This window comes from Rhinoraja longicauda, chromosome 34, assembly GCF_053455715.1.
Source record: "Rhinoraja longicauda isolate Sanriku21f chromosome 34, sRhiLon1.1, whole genome shotgun sequence".
NCBI lineage: Eukaryota > Metazoa > Chordata > Chondrichthyes > Rajiformes > Arhynchobatidae > Rhinoraja > Rhinoraja longicauda.
This window is the reverse complement of record NC_135986.1, coordinates 20,965,400-20,992,001: the sequence shown is the minus strand read 5'-3', so window position 1 is coordinate 20,992,001 and position 26,602 is coordinate 20,965,400. Positions and strand designations below refer to the sequence as shown.

Below are 26,602 nucleotides of genomic sequence, written 5' to 3'. Positions count from 1 at the left end.
AAGGGCCACATCTAACTCCCTCTTAAATATAGCCAATGACCTGGCTTCAACTACCTTCTGTGGCAGAGAATTCCACAGATTCACCACTCTCTGTGTGAAAAAAACGTTCTCATCTCGGTCCTAAAAGACTTCCCCCTTATCCTTAAACTGTGACCCCTTGTTCTGGACTTCTCCCAACATCGGGAACAATCTTCCTGCATCTAGCCTGTCCAACCCCTTAAGAATTTTGTAAGTTTCTATAAGATTCCCCCCTCAATCTTCATAAATTCTCATCAATGTATTCAGCCAAGCTCTTTTAAAGTATTGATGTTTTTCTGCCTAACACACTTTCAAGCAGTGAGTCTGGGTCAACCACTACACTGTGTGAAAACAAAAATCTCTGCTTCCTCTCTTATCCCTCTCCATTGAGTCCATACTGACTGTTGGCCTTGCTGGTGAGGGAAATTGCCATTTTCTGTTCATGCTATCTCTTCATCGTGATTTTATACTTCAAATAAATCGCCCCTTTGGCCTCTACTATTCTAAGGAAACTTCCCTGGCCTGGTCGACCTCTCTGAGTAACTGTACATTCTCCCAGCTCGTAAATGTCAATTCTCTGAATGCAATCAAGGCCGATGCTCTGAATGCATTCAAGAGAGAGCTAGATAGAGCTCTTAAGGATAGCGGAGTCAGGGGGTATGGGGAGAAGGCAGGAACGGGGTACTGATTGAGAATGATCAGCCATGATCACATTGAATGGCGGTGCTGGCTCTTAAGGGGTTGGACAGGCTAGATGCAGGAAGATTGTTCCCGATGTTCCCAATCCTAGAACAAGGGGTCACAGTTTAAGGATAAGGGGGAAGTCTTTTTAGACCGAGATGAGAACGTTTTTTTTCACACAGAGAGTGGTGAATCTGTGGAATTCTGTGCCACAGAAGGTAGTTGAGGCCAGTTCATTGGCTATATTTAAGAGGGAGTTAGATGTGGCCCTTGTGGCTAAAGGGATCAGGGGGTATGGAGAGAAGGCAGGTACGGGATACTGAGTTGGATGATCAGCCATGATCATATTGAATGGCGGTGCAGGCTCGAAGGGCTGAATGGCCTACTCCTGCACCTATTTTCTATGTTTCTATGTTTCTATGGCTCGAAGAGCCGAATGGCCTCCTCCTGCACCTATTGTCTATTGTCTATATCCTTCCCGTGGTATGCTGCCAAGAACTGTACATTTTATTGGGACAGGCAGCATCTCTGGAGAGAAGGAATGGGTGACGTTCAAAACAAATGCCTTAAAACCCATTGGCCGGCAGTTCATTCGACAGCAAGACTATGATCCCAAACATACTGCTAAAGCAACCAAGGAGTTTTTCAAAGCTAAAAAAATGGTCAATTCTTGAGTGGCCATGTCAATCACCTGATCTGAACCCAATTGAGCATGCCTTTTATATGCTGAAGAGAAAACTTTGTGTGAAAAAGTTACCCCTCAGATTCCTATTAAATCTTTCCACCTTCACCTTGAACCTGTGTCCTCTGGTCCTCGATTCCCCTACTCTGGGCAAGAGACTCTGTGCATCTACCCGATCTACTCCTCTCGTGATTTTACAATTTGCAACTTTACCACATGCAAACGTCTCAAATATTGCCCGTGTTCTTGGGTCTATGCTACTAATGGATGTCATTTGAACACTACCCTCCACTGACCAGTGCTAATGGCCTTCTGGTCACTAAAAACATTCATCCCCTCTAACCATTTTTCTGGCTGCGACGGCCATTTTTGTTGACAGCCCCACCATTTTCCCTCCAATCCCCTGGGCTTTTCATTCTCTGATCAGTCTGCCAGTTTCATTAGAATGACACCCAATGGCCAAATAACCATTGTGGATCTTAGTTATGTGCAAATACACCAGCTGTAATTAGGCTCTCTGTATTCAATGAACATTTCGTTTCAATAACATTGCACATTACCAACTGCTGATGAGATTTGCCAATGGACCTGAATGCCGAAATCAGAGGTCCAATGGCAGTCATATCTATATACTAAAACATTTGTTTGTTTGTTTGTTTGTTCCTGAACTACAGCCAAAACGGTACACGATAGCGCGACAATTTTAGGCCCACCTTCCTCACCGTCGTCCCTTGGTGCTAATGGATGAAGTTTCGTTGAAATCGGTTATATTTTTAAAGTTATTCACATATTAAAGTTTAAATCTATCTCCTAGGGAGGGAGAGGGAGGGAGGGAGGGGGGAGGAGGGAGGGAGGGAGGGAGGGAGGATAAGGGCGCTTGAGGAGGATGGAGTGGGGGAGGGGAAGGGGAGGGGGAGGGGAGGGAGGAGGGGAGGAGGGAGGGAGGGGAGTGGAGGGAGGAAGGAGGGAGGGAGGGGGGAGGAGGGAGGATAAGGGCGCTTGAGGAGGATGGAGTGGGGGAGGGGGAAGGGGAGGGGAAGGGGTGGGAGGGGAAGGGAAGGGGAGGGAAGGGGAGGGGGGAGGGGGGAGGGGGAGGGAGGAGGGGCGGGACGAGGGGAGGGAGGAGGGGAGGGAGGGAGGGAGGGAGGAGGGGGGTGAAGGGAGGGGGGAGTTGAGACCTTTGGTGCTAATGAAGAAGTTTCATTGAAATCGGTTATATTTTTAAAGTTACACACATTAAAGTTTAAATCTATCTCCCAGGGGGGGAGGGGGGAGGAGGGAGGATAAGGGGGGGGGGGGTCAGGGGGATGGAGTGGGGGGGGGAGAAGAAGGGGGGAGGGGAAGGAGAGGAGGGGGAGGGTGGGGGAGGGGAGGGGGGAGGGAGGAGTGAGGGGAGGAGAGGGTGCTGCACCAATGCAGGAGAGGTTTGGGCCCAACGGGTCCACTTGGTCTAGTAGAGTCATAAAGCCTGACAGCGTAGAAACAGGCCCTTTGGCCCAACTTGCCCACCCCAGCCAACATGTCCCATCTACACTGGTCCCACCTGCCTGCACTTGGCCCATATCCCTCTAAGCCTGTCCTAAGCATGTACCTGTCTAAATGTTTCTTAAACATTGCAATAGTACCTGCCTCATCTACCTCCTCCGGCAGATCGTTCCATACACCTACCACCCTTTGCATGAAGAAGTTACCGCCTCAAGTTCCCATTAACCCCCCCCACCCACCCCCTCCCCCCCCCCCCCCCCCCCCCCCCCCCCCCCCCCCCCCCACCTCACCATAAACCTATGTTGTCTGGTTCTCGATTCCTTACTCTGGGCACTCTCTCCAACAGTCTAGTGTGCCATTTCAGCTGGGAATAGAAGGAAGCCTTCTTCTTGTGAAGAAGAGAACTCTTTGAGCAATGAGTGGGGCCGGAAACTGGTTTTGAGGTGGGGAGTTTTTGCTGTTACAGGGGAGGCAAATGAGGTACAAAAGGAATCGGCTTCCTTGCAATGTTCAATAGACAATAGACCATAGGTGCAGGAGTAGGCCATTCGGCCCTTCGAGCCAGCAACGCCATTCAATGTGGGCAGCTTGCAGCACAGCGGTATGAACATTGACTTCTCCAACTTTAGATAGTTCCTCTGTCCCTCCCTTCCTCCCCTTTCCCAGATCTCCCACTGTCTTCCTGTCTCCACCTATATCCTTCCTTTGTCCGCCCCCCCCCTGACATCAGTCTGAAGAAGGTCTCGACCCGAAACGTTGCCATTCCTTCTCTCCCGAGATGCTGCCTGACCCGCTGAGTTACTCAGCATTTTTTGAATAAATACCTTCAATGTGATCATGGCTGTTCATAACGCTTACCTAGGCTAACCAACAAGCCATGATGCTCCATTAGGAATTATGCAATCATTTGCTGAATGCCCACGTGGAAACAAGCGTGATACAGCGTGGAAACAGGCCCTTCGGCCCAACTTGCCATTCTTCCAGCCACCTGTAAAAACTTGCCAGTCACAGAATCAGGGGGCAATGGTACATGATCACAGGGTGGCACGGTGGCGCAGCGGTAGAGTTGCTGCCTTACAGCATCAGAGACCCAGGTTTGATCCTCACTACGGGTGCTGTCTGTACAGAGTTGCACGTTCTCCCCGTGACCTGCGTGGGTTTTCTCCGGGTGCTCTGGTTTTCTCCCACACTCCAAAGACGTACAGGTTTGTACGTTAATTACCTTCGGTAAATTTGTAAAATTGTCCCCAGTGTGTAGGATAGTGTAGGGAAGAGGGCATGCAGCGTAGGTTCACCAGGTTAATTCCCGGAATGGCGGGACTGTCATATGTTGAAAGACTGAGCGACTAGGCTTGTATGCACTGGAATTTAGAAGAAGGGTCTCGACCCGAAACGTCACCCATTCCTTCTCTCCTGAGATGCTGCTGACCTGCTGAGTTACTCCAGCATTTTGTGAATAAACACCTTCGATTTGTACCAGCATCTGCAGTTATTTTCTTATACTACCTGGAATTTAGAAGGATGAGAGGAGATCTTATCGAAACGTATAAGATTATTAAGGGGTTGGACACGTTAGAGGCAGGAAACATGTTCCCAATGTTGGGGAGTCCAGAACAAGGGGCCACAGTTTAAGAATAAGGGGTAGGCCATTTAGAACTGAGATGAGGAAAAACTTTTTCAGTCAGAGAGTTGTGAATCTGTGGAATTCTCTGCCTCAGAAGGCAGTGGAGGCCAATTCTCGGAATGTATTCAAGAGAGAGCTGGATAGAGCTCTTAAGGATAGCTGATTGAGAATGATCAGCCATGATCACATTGAATGGCGGTGCGTACAGGCTCGAAGGCCGAATGGCCTCCTCCTGCACCTATTGTCTATTGTCTATTGAGCGACACCGGAGTAACTCAGCGGGTCAGGCAGCATTCTGGTGCCAGTGTACGGGGATTGCTAGTCAGCACAGATTCAGAGGGCCGAAGGGCCTGTTTCTGCGCTGTCTCTCTAACGAAACTAAAAATCACTTTGTGCAGTGGAACCGATCTAATTGCCTTTCATCCATCGTGTGTTTCGTCTTCATACAGAGTCGACATGTACCAGTTTTCAGCCTTGTCCAAAGCAACCAGCGCTGTAGTCACACTTCATGCACATCCAGTAATTTCCTCAATTTGGTTTTTATTTGAATTTTATCAAGCCCTCAAAACGGATTCAAGCATTTCAACTAATTCACTTCGAATGTCATCATTGGTTACAGAATCATAGAATGATTACAGCGTGGAAACGGCCCCACTTGCCCACACCACCCAACATGTCCCAGCGACACTAGTCCCACCTGCCTGCGCTTGGTCCATATCCCTCCAAACCCGTCCTATCCATGTGCCTGTCCAACTGTTTCTTAAACGTTGGGATAGTCCCAGCCTCAACTACCTCCTCTGGCAGCTCGTTCCATACACCCACCGCCCCTCTGTGTGAAAAAGTTACCCCTCAGATTCCTATTAAATCTTTTCCCCTTCACCTTAAACCGGGGTATGGGGAGAAGGCAGGAACGGGGTACTGATTGAGAATGATCAGCCATGATCACATTGAATGGCGGTGCTGGCTCGAAGGGCTGAATGGCCTCCTCCTGCACCTATTGTCTATTGTCTATTGTGTCCTCTGGTCCCGATTCCCCTACTCTGGGCAAGAGACTCTGTGCCTCTACCCGATCTATTCCTCTCATGATTTTTATACACCTCTCCGCAAGATCAAAGACGTACAGGTATGTAGGTTAATGGCTGGGTAAATGTAAAAATTGTCCCTAGTAGGTGTAGGATAGTGTTAATGTACGGGGATCGTTCGGCGCACGGACTTGGTGGGCCGAAAGGGCCTGTTTCCGGCTGTATGTATATGATATCACCCCTCATCCTCATTTTGTGCGGTCATTTTGACTCTGGCTTTTGGTTTGCAACTCTTCTCTCTCGTGACCTTTTGCCGGTGAGGAATTTGAGGCGCCTTGCTCGTTCGACGCGGCAGCTTGCGGCTCGCTGGTCTCCGGTCCGTCTCTCTCTCCCCGACGTGGTGGATTCTGACCTTTTCATACACTGCCGCCTGGTGCCAGAGTTCCCTGTCTCCCAGCCTGGAGAATGTCAATCTCCCACCTCAGGTGACATTTCTCAGCAGCACAGCAGACCCGGTAATGCAGTGGAAGTCACAGCCGAATGCACACTGCCCGGATTCACTGATTTCCGCCTGCCTCGGTCTTCTAACAGTTCAGTCATCCGGCTCTTTAATCAGCAGCGCTCCGCTGCTGTGCGAGCGTTGCAATAAAATCACAATATTTTGCAAGACTCAGCCAGGAAAAAACAGCAGAGTATTGAAAAGACTGAAATATTTGCCTGATGAGTAAATTACTCGTACATGGTATTTAGTGAGGGGGGTGGGTTCCATTCGATCCAGTCGTCTGATATTAATGATTATATACCCAAGGTGCTTAATTCCAATTCACCCAGACAGTGTTGCCCATTTTATTTTAATTTCCTTTTTTGTTGCTATTTCATATTAGAGTAAAGATGCATTATCCATCTATAAACGGACAGGTTTACAGATCCCTACACCTTTACTATTTTGTATAAGAAAATAACTGCAGATGCTGGTACAAATCGATTTATTCACAAAATTGCTGGAGTAACTCAGCAGGTCAGGCAGCATCTCGGGAGAGAAGGAATGGGTGACGTTTTGGGTCGAGACCCTTCTTCAGACTGATGTCAGGGGGGCGGGACAAAGGAAGGATATAGGTGGAGACAGGAAGAGAGAGGGAGATCTGGGAAGGAGGAGGGGAAGAGAGGGACAGAGGAACTATCTAGAGTTGGAGAAGTCGATGTTCATTACCGCTGGGCCTGCAAGCTGCCCAGGCGAAATATGAGGTGCTGTTTCCTCCAATTTCCGGTGGGCCTCACTATGGCACTGGAGGAGGCCCATGACAGAAAGGTCAGACTGGGAGTGGGAGGGGGAGTTGAAGTGCTCGGTCTGAAGAAGGGTCTCGACCCGAAACGTCGCCCATTCCTTCTCTCCCGAGATGCTGCCTGACCTGCTGAGTTACTCCAGCATTTTGTGAATAAATCGACCTTTACTATTTTATTTGATATCGGCCACTAATTGATTGCCCTAAACTGCATTTCATTCAGTATTGGTCAGTCCCCTAAATCATGGAACTAATTTCGATATTTGTCAGTCTTCGCCATTCTTTCCCTCCAAATCAATTGATATTTTTATTACTCGGTATATAGATTATCGCATAAAATCACGCCTTGTTATCTCATTATTCACTTATTTTAGAATGAAGATATAATCCTTCTCAATCAAAAGTCTCATACCACCAGCTGAAAGGCAAATCATCTCAGTGCTGCATCTAATATTCATCACAGCAACAATTAAAAGATAGGGTCCTCGACCCGAAACGTCGCCCGTTCCTTCTCTCCAGAGATGCTGCCTGTCCCGCTGAGTTACTCCAGCTTTTTGTGTGTATCTTCCGTTTAGACCAGCATCTGCAGTTCTTTCTCACACAAAAGAATGAAAGCAAAGAGTGGGATAAATGGGTCCCTTCGGAATGGCAGGCAGTGACCAGTGGGGTACCGCAAGGTTCGGTGCTGGGACCCCAGCTATTTACGATATACATTAATGACTTAGATGAAGGATTAAAAGTACCATTACCAAATTTGCAGATGATACTAAGCTGGGGGGTAGTTTGAATTGTGAGGGAGATGCAATAAGGCTGCAGGGTGACTTGGATAGGTTGTGTGAGTGGGCGGATACATGGCAGATGCAGTTTAATGTAGATAAGTGTGAGGTTATTCACTTTGGAAGTAAGAATAGAAAGGCAGATTATTATCTGAATGGTGTCAAGTTAGGAAGAGGGGATGTTCAACGAGATCTGGGTGTCCTAGTGCATCAGTCACTGAAAGGAAGCATGCAGGTACAGCAGGCAGTGAAGAAGAGCCAATGGAATGTTGGCCTTCATAACAAGAGGAGTTGAGTATAAGAGCAAAAGAGGTCCTTCTGCAGTTGTACAGGGCCCTGGTGAGACCGCACCTGGAGTACTGTGTGCAATTTTGGTCTCCAAATTTGAGGAAGGATATTCTTGCTATTGAGGGCGTGCAGCGTAGGTTCACTAGGTTAATTCCCGGAATGGCGGGACTGTCGCATGTTGAAAGGCTGGAGCAATTAGGCTTGTATACACTGGAATTTAGAAGGATGAGGGGGGATCTTATTGAAACATATAAGATAATTAGGGGGATTGGACACATTAGAGGCAGGAAACATGTTCCCAATGTTGGGGGAGTCCAGAACAAGGGGCCACAGTTTTAAGAATAAGGGATGGGCCATTTAGAACGGAGATGAGGAAGAACTTTTTCAGTCAGAGAGTGTTAAAGGTGTGGAATTCTCTGCCTCAGAATGCAGTGGAGGCCAGTTCGTTGGATGCTTTCAAGAGAGAGCTGGATAGAGCTCTTAAGGATAGCGGAGTGAGGGGGTATGGGGAGAAGGCAGGAACAGGGTACTGATTGAGAGTGATCAGCCATGATCGCATTGAATGGCGGTGCTGGCTCGAAGGCTGAATGGCCTACTCCTGCACCTATTGTCTATAAGATGGGTTACCTCACAATTAACAAACCACTGTCAATGGGAGCTTGTGTAGGGAGGAACTGCAGATGCCGGTTAAATCGAAGATAGACACAAAAAGCTGAGTAACCCAGTGGGTCAGACAGCATCTCTGGAGAAATGAATAGGTGACGTTTCGGGTTGAGACCCTTCTTCAGACTGAGAGTCAGGAGAAAGGGAGAAGATCACTTTCGCTCAGTCCGTCTGGACCTACCTGATCTCCCGGTTGCCAAACACTTTAATTCCCCTTCTCATTCCCACAATGACCTTTCTGTCCTGGGCCTCCTCCATTGTCAAGAGTGGGGCCCAATAGCAAATTGGAGGAAAAGCACCTCATATTTTGCTTGGGCAGCTTACACCCCAGCGGTATGAATATTGATTTCTCTAACTTCGAGTAACCCGTGCATTCCCTCTCTCTCCATCCCTCCCCCACCAAGTCACACCAGCTCTCGTTCCGCATTGACCAAACTGATCTCCCGGTGGCCGAGCACTTCAACTCCCCCTCCCATTCCCAGTCTGACCTTTCTGCCATGGGCCTCCTCCAGTGCCATAGTGAGGCCCACCGGAAATTGGAGGAACAGCACCTCATATTTCGCCTGGGCAGCTTGCAGCCCAGCGGTATGAACATCGACTTCTCCAACTCTAGATAGTTCCTCTGTCCCTCCCTTCCCCTCCCCCTTCCCACATCTCCCTTTGTCTTCCTGTCTCCACCTATATCCTTCCTTTGTCCCGCCCCCCTGACATCAATCTGAAGAAGGGTCTCGACCCGAAACGTCACCCATTCCTTCTCTCCCGAGATGCTGCCTGACCTGCTGAGTTACTCCAGCTATTTTGTGAATAAATACCAGCTTTAAAGTCGTCTTGTTGAGTCTCATTGTCTGTGCTCATTCTCACCTAGCCCACAGCTAACAATGGCTTGCTTCCTTTTACCATCGTTACTTTGCACAACTTTCATTCATTTGTTCTATATCTCTCTGCATCACCGTCTATCTCTCTCGTTTCCCTTTCCCCCCCCCGACTCTCAGTTTGAAGAAGGGTCGCGATCTTCCTTTCCTCCAGAGATGCTGCCTGCCCCGCTGATTTACTCCAGCTTTTTGTGTCAGTGGGATCCTGCTGTGCGTAGACAGGTCGTTGGATTTTCCGCATTGCAAGGGGGACTGATCTTCAGAGGTGCCTTACTGGCTGCAAAGCGTTTTGAGATGTCCTGAGGTCAGGAAGGGAGCTGCGTAAATGCAAATCATTTTTATAGATGCATTTGAAGGCGAGCCAGAGAAACACTCAAGGGAGGAGGAACAGAAGGTTCTTCAGTCGACTAAGTGCGGAGGGTGGGAGGAGGTTGATGCGGAGAGCAAACACCGAAAGCTGGCCCAAAAAATCCTAAAGGCGTGCCTGTCGTAGAAGAGAAATCTCAAGCAAGGACTGCAATGTGCACAGCGCATTAAAGGGAGGAAAAAGGAGAGGCGGTGAAGGTCAGAAAATGTGTAACATTTCGGCATATGAAAATGCTAACCTTCTCATACCGGGTAATGGAATGCTGAAACACCATGCTTGACCTTTCATGGGTTAAAGGTACCGAAACGGCAGGCTTGTAAAATAAAATTAGTGCAGTCACTCCGTCAGATGCCGAGATCCGACTGAACAAGATTTCGGCCTCAGGGCTACAGTGGCTGGTTCATGCATTTGAAAGCAATGCTATAATGTGAATTAAAACATTCATAAAAGTGTCAGCCTTGATAACCAAGGACATCAGGAAGTTATTATTTATTACACTTCCCGTTCGTTTCAAGAGAGAGAGAGAGACGTAGGGTTTTTTCTGCAATGATAAATTACTGCCTCTTCAAATTATTATCATTATTAAAGAACAAACAGAGCCAAATATAACGCCACAATTTCACGACACTGGAAGACCAAAATGTTATTCATACTTCCAGACGACGAAGAAACTTGTCGCACGCAGTTGGTTAACTTTCAAAAATTAATCTTGTATTTCTATATAGTTCAGACTTCCAGTTATCTATATACTGAAACTCTCGTTTGTTTGTTTGTTTGTTCCTGAACTACAGCCAAAACGGTACACCACAGCGCGACAATTTTAGGCCCACCTTACTCACCGACGTCCCTTTGGTGCTAATGGAAGAAGTTTCATTGAAATAGGAGCTATATTTTTTAAGTTATTCACATTTTAAAGTTTTCAATCTATTTCCTAGTGAGGGGGGGGGGGGGGGAGGGAGAGAGGGGGTGGAGGGAGGGGGGGAGGGAGGTGGGAGGATAAGATGGGGTTGAGAGGGATGGAGTGGAGGGACGGGAAGGGGGTGGGGGCGGGGGGTGGAGGGAGGGGGGGAGGGAGGGGGAGGGAGATGGGCGAGGGGGATGGGGAAGAGGGGAGGGGGGGATGGAGAGAGTGCTGCACCAATACAGGAGAGGTTTGGGCCCAACGGGTCCACTTGGTCCAGTGGAAAATAAGAATCAACCCCTTGTTATTTTTCCTGGAATCTCTTCTCTCAGTGAAGTGAGATAGACTGAACGATGAATGGCCATCGCAGAATCGGAGCTGCTCAAACAACAGCCAGCTGCTCTAGACTGACACAAAAAAACTGGAGTAACTCAGCGGGTCAGGCAGCATCTCTGGAGAGAAGGGATGGGTGACGTTTCAGGCCGAGACCCTTCTTCGGACTGAGAGTCGGGGGAGAGAGAAACTGGAGATATGGAAGGGTAAGATGTGAAAACGACAGATCAAAGCAGACGATGGCCAAGGAAATGTAGGATGGTTCATTTTTGTTTGAGGGGAAGATGACATTGAGGGGAACGTGTCCGTAGAGTTGAACAGAAGGAGGAATCAGAGAGGGGGAGCGGCGAGAGAGAGAGAGAGGGTGTGGCAGAACCTTCCTACTTTGGAGAGGAAGGCATGCCTTGAGGAGATTTCGCAATGGAGCAGACAAAATGGGTTGGAAGGAACTGCGGATGGTGGCTTACACCAAAGAAAAACACAAAATGTTGGAGTAACTCAGCAGGACAGGCAGCATCTCTGGCGAGAATGAATGGGTGGCGTTGGACGGCTTGGTCCATGGTCCGGCTTCAATCAACGTCACCAAACGAGACCACAATGCATTCCCTCCTCTGGCTTCACAATTCAATCGTTTTGTCTCACACCTGTTTTTCTTATCTCTGGCCTTTGACCAGCCATCTTCCCATCAACCCCCCCCCCCCCCCCCCCCTCCCCGCCTGCGTTCACCTATTGCCGACCAAGCTTTGGCCTGCTCTCCTCTTCCAGCCTTAGACAATAGGCAATAGACAATAGGTGCAGGAGGAGGCCATTCGGCCCTTCGAGCCAGCACCGCCATTCAATGTGATCATGGCTGATCATTCACAATCAGTACCCCGTTCCTGCCTTCTCCCCATACCCCCTGACTCCGCTATCCTTAAGAGCTCTATCCAGCTCTCTCTTGAATGCATTCAGAGAATTGGCCTCCACTGCCTTCTGAGGCCTCTCCTGCCTTCTGAGCTCTCTCTCTCTCTCTCTCTCTCTCTCTCTCTCTCTCTCTCTCTCTCTCTCTCTCTCTCTCTCTCTCTCTCTCTCTCTCTCTCTCTCTCTCTCTCTCTCTCTCTCTCCCTCCCTTCCTCTCTCTCTCCCTCCCTCCCTTCCTCTCTCTCTCTCTCTCTCTCTCTCTCTCTCTCTCTCTCTCTCTCTCTCTCTCTCTCTCCCCTTCACAACAATCAGTCTGAAGAAAGAGTCCTGACCCGAAACGTCACCCATCCATGTTCTCCAGCGACCTGCCGAGCTACCCCAGCGTTTTGCGTCCATTTTTGTAAACCAGCATCGTCAGTTCTTTGTTTCTATCGTGTGTGTTTTTTTCAGATACTGCCCTTCAAAGAGCTGTTACAGATTGTGTCACAATGGCCACGACACTTCAAACTCAGTCTTTGTTTGAATTCTGCTTCAGGAACAATGCTGGCAGTTGTGATAAATGCTGCAAAGCTTCAGTCCCATGTGTCCATTCCACACAAGCGCAAGTCAATGAGCTATTAAATCATGTCCACAAATCAAGGGATAATTAACTTCGAATTTTTATAAACGATTGAATCATATACACGATGTTAACTACGATCAAATTTTTTTGAGTGCAGCCCAAAAGTGCAGTGTTTGCCAATCAGGATAAATCAGTAGTGGTAAGAGCAGAAGAAATGGAAGCTGGTTGTTGAGTATGTTCAAGTAAGCAAGTGATGGTTTGGCCCCTTGTGTCCACACCTTAATGTCCACACCTTGTGTCCACACAATGTCCACACCTTGTGTCCACACCTTAATTTGATGGTTTGGCCCCTTGTGTCCACACCTTCCTTTAGTAACTTTGTGGCTGTTTACTAACTCCAGCATCACTTACCTGCACAAATTCCATATCCCTTCGTTCTCTTAATGTCTACTCTAGACTTTAGACTTTAGAGATACAGCACGGTAACAGGCCCTTCAGCCCACCGAGTCCGTGCCGACCAGCGATCAGCGCACACTAACGCTATCCTACACACTATCAGCCTAACGCACTATCTACCGATCGCCCCGTACACCAGCACTATCCCGCACACGCGAGGGACAACTTGCAATTTTACCAAGGCCAATTAACCTACAAACTGGTAGTGTAGGAAAATAACTGCAGATGCTGGTACAAATCGACGGTATTTATTCACAAAATTCACAAAATTCACACAATAGGCGGCTCGGTGCAGCGAATGCAGCGCCGGAGACTCAGGTTCGATCCTGACTAAAGGCGCCGTCTGTACGGAGTTTGTACGTTCTCCCCGTGATCTGCGTGGGTTTACTCCGAGATCTTCGGTTTCCTCCCACACTCCAAAGACGTACAGGTACGTAGGTTAATTGGCTGGGTAAATGTAAAAATTGTCCCTAGTGTGTGTAGGATAGTGTTAATGCGCGGGGATTGCTGGGCGGCACGGACTCGGTGGGCCTAAGGGCCTGTTTCCGCGCTGTATCTCTAAATCTAAATCTAAATCTAATGCTGGAGTAACTCAGCAGGTCAGGCAGCATCTCAGGAGAGAAGGAATGGGTGACGTTTCGGGTCGTGACCCTTCCTCAGACTGAGGAAGAGTCTCGACTCGAAACGTCACCCATTTCTTCCCTCCTGAGATGCTGCCTGACCTGCTGAGTTACTCCAGCGTTTTGCGAATATAAACCTACAAACTGGAACGTCTTTGGAGTGTGGGAGGAAGCCGGAGCACCCGGAGAAAGCCCACGTGGGTCACGGGGAGAAAGTGCAAAGTCCGTACAGGCAGCAGCTGTCGTCAGGAATGACCTCAGATCTCGGGCGCTGTGGGGCAGCAACTCTACTGCTATGCCACAGTGCCCCCTCTTCTCAGGAACTTCAGCGAACGGCTCGATAGCTGAGCCTTACAAGGAAGATGCACAGAGATTCAAGAGCAAAGATTAAAAAAAATATTGAAAGATCATAAAATAAACTACATTTAAAAGGCCTGATTTGTAACGGGCCTCTTGGTGTCGACTTTTGATGGTGTTTGGAGCAACCATCACCTCTGATACCTCACACACACTCTGTGCATGCGTGTCTGGCAAGAGAAACAGCGGACTATTTGGCAAAACCTTGGAGCCATGCAGCAGCCTTGATGCAGAAAGATGTCCCAAAGCACTCTGGAGAAACATCAAATGGAGACATTATGGTGTGTGACCAAAAACTGTGCGACCAGACTGTTTTTTTTGAGGAGCAGCTTAAGAGAGGACGCCAGAGAACGGTTGAGGGAGTAGAAATCCAGCGCTTCAGAGGCGATGCATCTGAAGGCACAGTTGCCGACAGTGGAGGGATGGGAAATGAGAGACGCGCAAGAGTTAGACACAAGATGCTGGGGTAATGCAGCGGGACAGGCAGCATCTCCGGAGAGAAGGAATGGGTGACGTTTCAGGCCGAGACCCTTCTTCAGACTGAGAGTCGGGGGAGAGAGAAACTGGAGATATGGAAAGGGTAAGATGTGAAAACGACAGATCAAAGCAGACGATGGTCAAGGAAATGTAGGATGGTTCATTTTTGTTTGAGGGGAAGATGACATTGAGGGGAACGTGTCCATGGAGCTGGACAGAAGGAAGCATGCAGGTACAGCAGGCAGTGAAAAAAGCCAATGGAATGTTGGCCTTCATAACAAGAGGAGTTGAGTATAGGAGCAAAGAGGTCCTTCTGCAGTTGTACAGGGCCCTAGTGAGACCGCACCTGGAGTACTGTGTGCAGTTTTAGTCCCCAAATTTGAGGAAGGATATTCTTGCTATTGAGGGCGTGCAGCGTAGGTTTACTAGGTTAATTCCCGGAATGGCGGGATTGTCATATGTTGAAAGACTGGAGCGGCTAGGCTTGTATACGCTGGAATTTAGAAGGATGAGAGGAGACCTTATCGAAACGTATAAGATTATAAAGGGGTTGGACACGTTAGAGGCAGGAAACATGTTCCCAATGTTGGGGGAGTCCAGAACAAGGGGCCACACAGTTTAAGAATAAGGGGTAGGCCATTTAGAACTGAGATGAGGAAAATCTTTTTCAGTCAGAGAGTTGTGAATCTGTGGAATTCTCTGCCTCAGAAGGCAGTGGAGGCCAATTCTCTGAATGCATTCAAGAGAGAGCTAGATAGAGCTCTGAAGGATAGCGGAGTCAGGGGGTATGGGGAGAAGGCAGGAATGGGGTACTGATTGAGAATGATCAGCCATGATCACATTGAATGGCGGTGCTGGCTCGAAGGGCCGAATGGCCTCCTCCTGCACCTATTGCCTATTATCTATTGAGAGGGGGAGCGGCGAGAGAGAGAGAGAGGGTGTGGCAGAACCTTCCTACTTTGGAGAAGAAGGCATGCCTTGAGGAGATGTTGTAATGAAGCAGACAAAATGTGTTGGAAGGAACTGCGGAGGGTGGCTTACACCAAAGATAAACACAAAATGTTGGAGTAACTCAGCGGGAAAGGCAGCATCTCTGGTGAGAATGAACGGGTGGCGTTGGGCGGCTTGGCCCATGGTCCTGCTTCAATCAACGTCACCAAACGGAACCACAATGCATTCCTTCCTCTGGCTTCACAATTCAATCGTTTTGTCTCACACCTTCTGTTTTTCTTATCTCTGGTCTTTGACCAGCCATCTGCCCATCAACCCCTCCCCCCCCCCCCTCCCCTGCCTGCGTTCACCTATTACCGACCAAGCTTTGGCCTGCCCTCCTCTCTTCCAGCCTTCCTCCCCCCCTTCCCCAACAACCAGTCTGCAGGAACCGTCGCCAAAAGTGGAGGGATGGGAAATGAGAGACTGGAGGAGAACACGCATCTCGGAGGTAGACACAAGATGCTGGAGTAACTCAGCGGGACAGGCAGCATCTCTGGAGAGAAGGAAAGGGCGACGTTTCATGTCGAGACCCTTCTGCCGACTTCAGAGTCCGAAGAAGGGTCTCGACCCGAAATGCCACCTATTCCTTTCCTCCAGAGGTTCTGCCTGGTCCTCTGGGTGCCTGGGAGGAAACCGAAGATCTCGGGGGAAACCGAGACACTGGTGCCTACCTTTTAAAGGCCACACAAACACGAAATGCTGGAGTAACTCAGCGGGACAGGCAGCGTCTCTGGAGAGAAGGAGTGGGTGACTTTTCGTGTCGAGACCCTTCTTCAGTCATGACCCGAAACGTCGCCCGTTCCTTCTCTCCAGAGATGCTGCCTGTCCCGCTGAGTTACTCCAGCATTTTGTGTCTATCGAAAATTTTTGCTATTGAGGGCGTGCAGCGTAGGTTTACTAGGTTAATTCCCGGAATGGCGGGACTATCGTATGTTGAAAGACTGGAGCGACTAGGCTTGTATACATTGGAATTTAGAAGGATGAGAGGAAATCTTATCGAAACGTATAAGATTATTAAGGGGTTGGACACGTTAGAGGCAGGAAACATGTTCCCAATGTTGGGGGAGTCCAGAACAAGGGCCCACAGTTTAAGAATAAGGGGTAGGCCATTTAGAACTGAGATGAGGGAAAACTTTTTCAGTCAGAGAGTTGTGAATCTGTGGAATTCTCTGCCTCAGAAGGCAGTGGAGGCCAATTCTCTGAATGCATTCAAGAGAGAGCTGGGTAGAGCTCTTAAGGATAGCGGAGTCAGGGGGTATGGGGAGAAGGCAGGAACGGGGTACTGATTGAGAATGATCAGCCATGATCACATTGAATGGCGGAGCTGGCTCGAAGGGCCGAATGGCCTCCTGCACCTGTTGTCTATTGTCTTGAATGCATCCAGAGAATTGGCCTCCACTGCCTTCCGAGGCAGAGAATTCCACAACTCTCTGACTGAAAGGGTTTTTCCTCATCTCCGTTCTAAATGGCCTACCCCTTATTCTTAAACTATTGCCCTGGTTCTGGACCAGAAACATCGGCCATTCCTTCTCTCCAGAGATGCTGCCTGTCCCGCTGAGTTACTCCAGCATTTTGTGTCTATCGAAAAGGTTAGCTACATTTCATACAGGAGCCATTGTGGCGTGTGCGGGTAATGAAACAGGATAAGTGAATATTCCTTCCGCCAGCCTAAATTCATTAACGAGGAGTCAGCACAACATGGCTCCAGGAGGGGGTTGACCTTCAGGGGAATGCCTGCTCTGCATCTCCGCAGTGTGGCAAGCAGCAGCTTTTTATACGTCAGTATAAGTATCCGAGGAGGAACCCTCATCAGGAGCTGTTTGTTTATGGGCTGATGTTTAGCTGAAGTGTGGATTCCTGATCAGAGAACAGTTGGGGCGGCACGGTGGCGCAGCGGTAGAGTTGCCGTCTTACAGCGAATGCAGCGCCGGAGACTCAGGTTCGATCCCGACTACGGGCGCTGTCTGTACGGAGTTTGTACGTTCTCCCCGTGACCCGCGTGGGTTTTCTCCGAGGTCTTCGGTTTACTCCCACACTCCGAAGACGTGAAGGTATGTAGGTTAATTGGCTGGGCAAATGTAAAAATTGTCCCTAGTGGGTGTGGGATAGTGTTAGTGTGCGGGGATCGCTGGGCGGCGCGGACCCGGTGGGCCGAAGGGCCTGTTTCTGGGCTGTGTCTCTAAATCTAAAATCTAATAAATGTGGTAACCCCTAATCTCAAGAAGAAACTAAAGTAACCCGGTGGGGCGGCACGGTGGGGCAGCGGTAAAGTTGCTGCCTTACAGCGCCAGAGACTCGGGTTCCATCCTGACCACGTGTGCTGTCTGTACGGGTATATGCATTCTCCCCATGACCTGCGTGGGTTTTCCCCGGTTTGCAGGTTAATTGGCGTGATAAAATTGTAAATTTGTAAATTGTAAAATTGTGAAGTGTAGATAGTGTTCATGTGTGTCAATGTGCGGGGGTCGCTGGTCTGCATGGACTCGGTGGGCCGAAGGGCCTGTTTCTGCGCTGCATTTCTAAAACTAAACTAAACGAACTAGCAGAGATGCACTTAAGGGACAGCCAGTTGAACACAGGAGGGAGCAAGGTGCTGGTTATGTGTGTGGGTTGGATGAATAAGATGGTGGAGGCTTGTGCTGAGCATAGGGGTTGCCAACTATCTCACTCCCAAATAAGGGACAAGGTGACGTCACCGCCCCGCGCCCCACGTGACCTCACCCAGCCAGCGGCCACGTGCTCCCGCTCCACCAATGGTGGCCGCCCGAGCTGGGAGGCGGGTTGCTATGCAACCTCCGTAAGGCGGAGCCCGGGCCTCCGGGCCTGCACTGTCCGGACCTTCACTGTCCGGACCTACACTGTCCGGGCCTACACTGTCCGGACCTACACTGTCCGGACCTACACTGTCCGAGCCTACAGTGTGCGGGCCTACAGTGTCCGGTCCTACAGTGTCCGGGCCTACACTGTCCGGACCTTCACTGTCCGGACCTACACTGACCGGGCCTACACTGTCCGGGCCTACACTGTCCGGGCCTACACTGTCCGGGCCTACACTGTCCGGGCCTACAGTGTCCGGGCCTACAGCGCCCCCAGAGCCTAAAATAGGACAAGAGCGTTCCCGTACGGGACAAACCAATTTAGCCCAATATACGGGATGTCCCGGCTAATGCGGGACAGTTGGCAACCCTAGTGCAGCATAAGCCCAGGCAGAGATAGGTTGGGCCAAAGGCCTTGCTTCAGTGCTGCACGTTTCAATGCAGTCGGGTGTATGGCTGACACTCTGACTTCCCTCTCAACACATCAGGCTCAGATTAAACAATAAAAAGCAGTCCACATATTTCATGAACTCAAAATATTTAAAGCACAGACGATTTAATGAAATAAATCATTCATACCCTGACAGCTATAACTCATTGACATCTCCGCCATAAGGACACATTTGAATTAATCTGCCTTTTAAAAAAATCATCACATTAAGTGTCACCTTATCTGCTGTTGCTAAAATGAGTTGTGTATGTCCTTGCAACAGCCTCAAGGAAGTTAAATGTCGGACAGTCATGCTCGCTTCATGGTAACCCCTAAATAGAGGATAACTAAGACAAAATGGAAACTGGAAATATAATAAAATAGGAAAATAAAATGTTAGAGCTTTGAGAAAGAACAGTGAAAGGGGGTGCTATTTAAGCACATTGGCTGAATATCTTTCCATGCTTTAAACATCTACAATAGAGAGACACAGAATGCTGGAGTCACTCAGCGGGACAGGCAGCATCTCTGGAGAGAAGGAATGGGTGGCGTTTCGGGTCGAGACCCTTCATCAGACTGAGAGTCAGGGGCGAGAGGGATATGGATGGGTAAGGTGTGAAAACAACAGATCAGAGCAGATGTTGATCAGGGAAATGTAGAATGGATCATTGTTAGCTGAGGGGGAAGGACGAGTCGCACCCTGGCCACTCCCTCTTCTCCCCTCTCCCATCGGGCAAGAGGTACAGAAGTGTGAAAACGCCTCCAGATTCAGGGACAGTTTCTTCCCAGCTGTTATCAGGTAACTGAACCATCCTACCACAACCAGAGAGCAGTGCTGAACTGCTATCTACCTCAATGGTGACCCTCGGACTATCCTTGATCGGACTTTGCTGGCTTTATCTTGCGCCAAACGTTATTGCCTTATCATGTATCTTTACACTGTAAATGGCTCGATTGTAATCATGTATTGTCTTTCCTTTGACTGGATAGCATGCAACAAAAGCTTTTCACTGTACCTCGGTACACGTGACAATAAACAAAACAGGACAAAGTGGCATACCATAAAATGAATCAGAAGGTCAGTGAAACTAGTCGGAGATCTTGGGTGGGGGAGGGATGGAGAGAGAGAGAGCAAGGTGACTTGAAGTTCGGGAAATCTAACATTAAACCAAAAGTGAATTTAGTTCTCTCACCACAATTTTGATGAGTGCATGTGTCAATATTTAGAATGTCCTCATTCAGGTTGGTATTTTGCTGAAGGCCAATCCTGCAGAGCAGAGCTGTACAACTTAATGACCACTTGTCAAAAGCTTTTACATTTCAATATATCTTGTAGTTCAGAGCAAATAAAAATACACAACATTCCATGAGGTAATCTTTAAAGAACCTGACAGACATTTCCATTTGCACCCAATTTTTAAATTATTCCACTGCATTGTTTCATAAATGGAGGCTCGGGTTAAACTCAACTCCGAGAGACTGGAGACAATTGGACAAGAGGGCAATTATGTGTTCCCCATCAGTAAGGCCCTCCGTTTCTTCCAAGAACAGAGGCCCAACTTTAGTTCATCCATAGTCAATAGTCAATAGTCAATTTATTTGTCACATACACATAAATGTGCAGTGAAATGAAAGATTACCCACAGTCCTCTTGTGATAAAATTCTCACCACGCTTTAAACCAGCCTGCATGTCCTTCCACATTTATACGGTCATAAGGTCATAAGTATTAGGAGCAGAATTAGGCCATTCGGCCCATCAACTCTATTCCGCCGTTCAATCATGGCTGATCTATCTCTCCCTCTTAACTCTATTCTCCTGTCTTCTCACCATAGCCCCTGAAACCCATACAAATCAAGAATGTATCTATCTCTGCCTTAAAAATATAAATTGGCTTGGCCTCCACAGCTTTCTGTGGCAAACAATTCCATAGAGTCACCACCCTCTGACGAAATAAATTCCTCCTCATCTCCTTCCTAAAGGAACGTCCTTTAATTCTGAGGCTGTGACCTCTGGTCCTAGATTCTCCCACTAGTGGAAACATCCTCTCCACATCCACTCCATCCAGGCCTTTCACTATTCGGTAAGTTTCAATGAGGTCCCCCCTCATCCTCCAAACTCCAGCGAGTACAGGCCCAGTGCCATCAAACGCTTATCAAATGTTAACCAAATATGTTTCCATGAAGCAAACAATAGACAATAGACAATAGACAATAGGTGCAGGAGTAGGCCATTCAGCCCTTCGAGCCAGCACCGCCATTCAATGCGATCATGGCTGATCACTCTCAATCAGTACCCCGTTCCTGCCTTCTCCCCATACCCCCTCACTCCGCTATCCTTAAGAGCTCTATCCAGCTCTCTCTTGAAAGCATCCAACGAACTGGCCTCCACTACCTTCTGAGGCAGAGAATTCAACACCTTCACCACTCTCTGACTGAAAAAGTTCTTCCTCATCTCCGTTCTAAATGGCCTACCCCTTATTCTTAAACTGTGGCCCCTTGTTCTGGACTCCCCCAACATTGGGAACATGTTTCCTGCCTCTAATGTGTCCAATCCCCTAATTATCTGATATGTTTCAATAAGATCCCCCCTCATTCTTCTAAATTCCAGTGTATACAAGCCCAATCGCTCCAGCCTTTCAACATACGACAGTCCCGCCATTCCGGGAATTAACCTAGTGAACCTACGCTGCACGCCCTCCATAGCAAGAATATCCTTCCTCAAATTTGGAGACCAAAACTGCACACAGTACTCCAGGTGCGGTCTCACCAGGGCCCGGTACAACTGCAGAAGGACCTCTTTGCCCCAAACCAGCCCACATATACACTTCAACTGCCCCACGCCCCTCCCATTCCCACACTGACCTTCCTGTCCTGGGCCTCCTCCATTGTCAGAGTGAGGCCCAGCACAAATTGGAGGAACAGCACCTCACTTTTCGCTTGGGCAGCTTACACCCCAGTGGTATGAACATTGACTTCTCTAACTTCAAGTAACCCTTGCTTTCCCTCTCCCTCTGTCCTTCCCCCACCCTAGTTCTCCGACGAGTTTCACTGTCTTGCTGATTAATTTGACTGTTTATATGCCTCGTTGTCACCTTCCCCGAGCTAACAATGACCTGTTCTACATTTTCCTTTAAAACCTCCCCTTTGATATCTCGTTTTCACACCTTACCCTTCCATATCTCTGTGTCTCCCTCTCCCCTGACTCTCAGTCTAAAGAAGGGTCTCGCCAAGAGTTGCCAACTCTCCTGTATTAGCTGGGACATCCCGTATTTTGGGCTAAATTGGTTTGTCCTGTATGGGGCTGCCCTTGTCCCGTATTAGGCCCGGGGGGCGCTGTAGGCCCGGAGACTGTAAGTCCGGCGGACACTGCAGGCCCGGCTGACCCTGTAGGCCAGGCAGACCCTGTAAGGCCTGGCAGACACTGTAGGCCCGGCGAACCCTGTAGGCCTGGCAGACACTGTAGGCCTGGCAGACCCTGTAGGTCCGGCGGGCAGTGTAGGTCCGGAGGCCCAGGTGCCGCCTAACGGAGGTTGCTCAGCAACCCGCCTAACGGAGGTTGCTCAGCAACCCGCCTCCCGACCCAGGCGGCCGCCATTGGTGGAACGGGAGCACGTGACCGCTGGCCGGATGAGGTCAAGTGGGGCGCGGGGCGGTGACATCACCTTATTCCTTATTTGGGAGTGAGATAGTTGGCACCCCTAGTCTCAACCCAAAATGTCACCCATTCCTTTTCTCCAGAGATGCTGCCTGACCTGCTGAGTTACTCCAGCATTTTATGTCTACCTTCTTTGCACCTCAGTTCTTTTTTTCATTATTGGTATCTTCTGGATTCTCGATGATATTCAGTCTTTGTAATCGGAATATTGTAAGTACTGAAAGGTATGTAGCTCTAACACGCTGAAGCAAACAACCGGAAGGATGGAAGACAAGAAGTGGAATAACCCAGAAACGTTCAAACAATGGAACGATGGCAAATCAAAAAGCGCTGAGGATAGACACAAAAAGTTGGAGTAACTCAGCGGGACAGGCAGCATCTCTGGAGAAAAGGAATGGGTGACATTTCGGCTCGAGACCCTTCTTCAGACTGAGAGTCGGGGGAGAGGGAGACTATGGAAGTATAAGGTGTGAAAAATGACAGATCAAAGCAGACAATGCTCAAGGAAATGTAGAACGTGGTGTGAAGTAGGGTCTCAACCCAAAACGGCAGTCTGAAGAAGAGTCTTGGACCGAAACGTCACCTATTCCTTTTCTCCAGAGACGCTGTCTGACCCGCTGAGTTACTCCAGCTTTTTGTGCCCACCTTTGGTTTAAAGCAGCATCTGCAGTTCCTTCCTGCTCAAATCAAAACGAGCAAACGCAGTGATGGCTCGTTAATGAGATACACAGAGCGATCCCACATTTGTGCTACGTTTGGTGTGATTGTGGAGTGCAAGGATTCACATTGAGTTTCAATTTGCAGGAAGTTGATCAGCCACAGCTGGGGAATGATGGACCTATCGTTCCACTTCCAGTCTGAGACAAGACGGCAGAAAAGCTCTGAAGAGAAGTGCCTAATGAGCGCGAAGGTTTCACGTGGATGTTCAGAAAGGCTTTGATAAGGTAACTCCCATGCGGTTACCGTACGAGATAGGATCTTCTGCAACTGGTGGGAGGTCACTCCACTGGATTAAGAATGGGTTGCATGCACAGAGGCAAGGTGTAGTTATTAATTACTGCAAGACTTGCTCACAGTGTCGGCCCGTGGGGATCAAAGCCTGGGTCATTGTTATTTGCTGTCTTCATTAACGACCTGGAAATAAGCAGCGGGGGAAGCGATCTGAGATGTTGCTGATGAAAGGAAGGCGTCTGTGTACATTCAGGTCACGCGACTGCCACAGTCGAAACAAATGAGAGATTTGCTTTGTACGGCCAGGATTAGAAAATATAAAACAACCTAATACACCGATCAGCCAAAACGTTATGACCTGACAAGCCAAAACATTATGACCACCTACCCAATATGCTGTTGGTCCTCCGTGTGCAGCCCCATACGCAGCAGGGTGCGATGCACTGTGTATTGTGACACATTCCTCCCTTGACCACCATTATCATTTTCCGTGACTTGTGCCACAGTCGACCTTCTGTCGGTTCGGACCAGACGGGATAGCCTTCGTTGCCCTCGCGCATCGATGAGCCTTGGGCGCCCAACACCCTGCCTGTCGCCGGTTTGTGGTTTGTCCCTCCTCGGACCACTGTCGGTCGGTACTCACCACTGCTGACCGGGAGCACCCCACAAGCTTTGCCGTTTCAGAGATGCTCTGACCCAGTCGTCTGGCCATAACAATTTGGCCCTTGTCAAAGTCGCTCAGGTCTTTACTCCTGCCCATTTCTCCTGCATCCAACACGTCAACTTCAAGAACTGACTGTTCACTTGCTGCCTAATATATCCCACCCCTTGACAGGTGCCAAAGGTAACAAGATAATCAATGTTATTCACTTCGCCTGTCAGTGGTCATAATGTTTTGGCTGATCGGCGTATAAAACAATACAATACACTGCGTGCCCGTCCGATTTTCCTCTGTGTGTATTTACTTTCAGTGGTGATGTGGGACTGTTTCACCTGGGGGCCCAGCTGTCAAACTGCCCAATGACGCCGAAGACAGACACAGAATGCTGGAGTAACTCAGCGGGTCAGGCAGCCTCTCTGGAAATATTTGGATCGAGACCCTTCTTCAGACTGATCAAAGGAGGCCGACTGTTCCATGGGTGGTGACTGGGCAACAGGCAGTGCCTCCTGGCACCCAGCCCTGCCGTGGTGGTCCATTGACCATTCCCTGCTGCTGAAGGTCCTTGAACAATATTTTTAAAGTTTCTTATAACAACAGATAGTGGACGCATCCCAGACCATCGCACACACACCAACCTCCCTTCCAGTGGCTCCGTCTACACCTCACACTGCCTCGACAAGGCCAGCAGCATAATCAAGGACCAGTCTCACCCCCGGTCACTCCCTCTTCCCCCCTCTCCCATCGGGGCAAGAGGTACAGAAGTGTGAAAACGCACACCTCCAGATTCAGGGACAGTTTCTTCCCGGCTGTTGTCAGGCAACTGAACCGTCCTACCACAACCAGAGAGCAGTGCTGGACTACTGTCTACCCCATTGGTGACCCTCGGACTATCCTTGATCGGACTTGGCTGGCTTTACCTTGCACTAAACATTATTCCCTTATCATGTGTCTATAAACTGTAAATGGCTGGATTGTAATCATGTACAGTCCTTCCGCTGATTGGTTCGCACACAACTGTACCTCAGTACACGTGACAATAAGCCAAATTAAACGAAACCAAACATCCCAAGGCATTTCACAGAAGTGAACGGATAATTTTAAAAGCACATTAATATCTGATAATTGGATTTATCTGTGGACAGTCTGCCCAAGCTGCTGGTAAAAATGTATATGATGATTTGTTATTATTTATATAGACACCCTTGTGATCACTCTCAATAAGGATCTATGGTATTAATGGGTACAATTTATCCCTCCCCTTGGGACTTCTTGTCTAATGAAATCAAACTGGATTCAACTCCAGAAGACCAGGCAACAGCTTTATAAATCAAAAATACAAGAGAAAAATATAACGGAGTGATTTGCAATCTCAAATTCTAAAGGCTCAATCTGCTTTCAGACAATGGCATTTTACCATCACATCAGTGTGATCACAATGATTCATAGGTGCAGTTACATTCAAAATCATCCTTGAATTAGTTGCAATAGATCTTACAGTATATAGCTGTGACTAGAGGTAGACCCTCAGGCTAACAATACTTCCCCGCTCAAATTCCTGTTCAAAATAAGTTCACAGGTGACAGGAGCAGAATTTGGCCATTCGGCCTATCAAGTTTAGTCCGCCATTCAATCATGGCTGGGAAAAAATAACTGCAGATGCTGGTTTAAATCGAAGGGAGACACAAAATGCTGGAGTAACTCAGCGGGTCAGGCAGCATCTCGGGAGAGAAAGAATGGGTGACATTTCGGGTCATTCTGGCCTTCCATCACAGTGAGGAGGTGACTGGAGGATACTCACTGTGATGGATGTATCTTTTGTTTGGTGTTAGTTTATGATTGTATGTGTTATTGCACTTTTATTGATTATTCTTATTGGTCTTATTGTTGAACTGCAGGTAATTTTCCATTTCACTGCACATTTATGTGTATGTGACAAATAAATGACTATTGACTATTGATTGACTATTGACCCTTCTTCAGACTGATGTCAGGAGAGGGGGCGGAACAAAGATAGGATGTAGTCGGAGACAGGAAGACTAGTGGGAGAACTGGGAAGGGGAGGGGATTGAGAGGGAAAGCAGGGGCTATCTGAAGTTAGAGAAGTCAATGTTCATACCGCCGGGGTGTAAACGACCCAAGCAGAATATAGGGTGCTGTTCCTCCAATCTACGCTGACAATGGAGGAGGCCCAGGACAGAAAGGTCAGATTGGGAATGGGAGGGGGAGTTGAAGTGCTGAGCCACCGGGAGATTAGGTTGCTTAAGACGGGCTGAGCAGACTGATCTTTCTCTCCCTCCTAACCCCATTCTCTTGCCTTCTCCCCATAACCCCTGACACCCGCAATGATCAAGAATCTATCTGTCTCTGCCTTAAACATATCCACTGACTTGGCCTCCACAACCTTGTGTGGCCATGAATTCCACAGATTCACCACCCTCTGACTAACGAAATTCCGCCTCAGCTTCCTAAAGGAACATCCTTTAATTCTGAGGCCACGACCCTCCTAAACTCTCCCACTCGTGATAACGTCCTCTCCATATCCTCTCTATCCAGGCCTTTCACTATTCGGTGAGTTTCTATGAGGTTCCCCCCTCGAACCTTCTTCTATAGCTGGGACTAGAAACAGACCTCCCTGCTAAAAGATTCACATCCTGTTGAAAATGTTGAAATGTTAATCGGAGATACTCCGCTATTTTTGTTGCCGTATTTATCATCCCTTTAAAAGCTT

The 26,602-nt window shown here is 48.6% G+C and overlaps 1 protein-coding gene and 1 long non-coding RNA gene across 2 annotated transcripts in view; one reads left to right on the top strand and one right to left on the bottom strand.

Moving 5' to 3' along the window:
• Window positions 1-26,602, bottom strand: part of LOC144609245 (ADP-ribose glycohydrolase MACROD1-like) — a 794,541-nt gene that overhangs the window by 310,939 nt on the left and 457,000 nt on the right. The gene's annotated exons all lie outside the window — the stretch shown is intronic.
• On the top strand, window positions 9,669-25,317 carry LOC144609543 (uncharacterized). The gene is made up of 3 exons (XR_013549337.1): window positions 9,669-9,958; window positions 23,067-23,206; window positions 24,185-25,317. It is a non-coding gene; the product is annotated as an uncharacterized LOC144609543 (long non-coding RNA).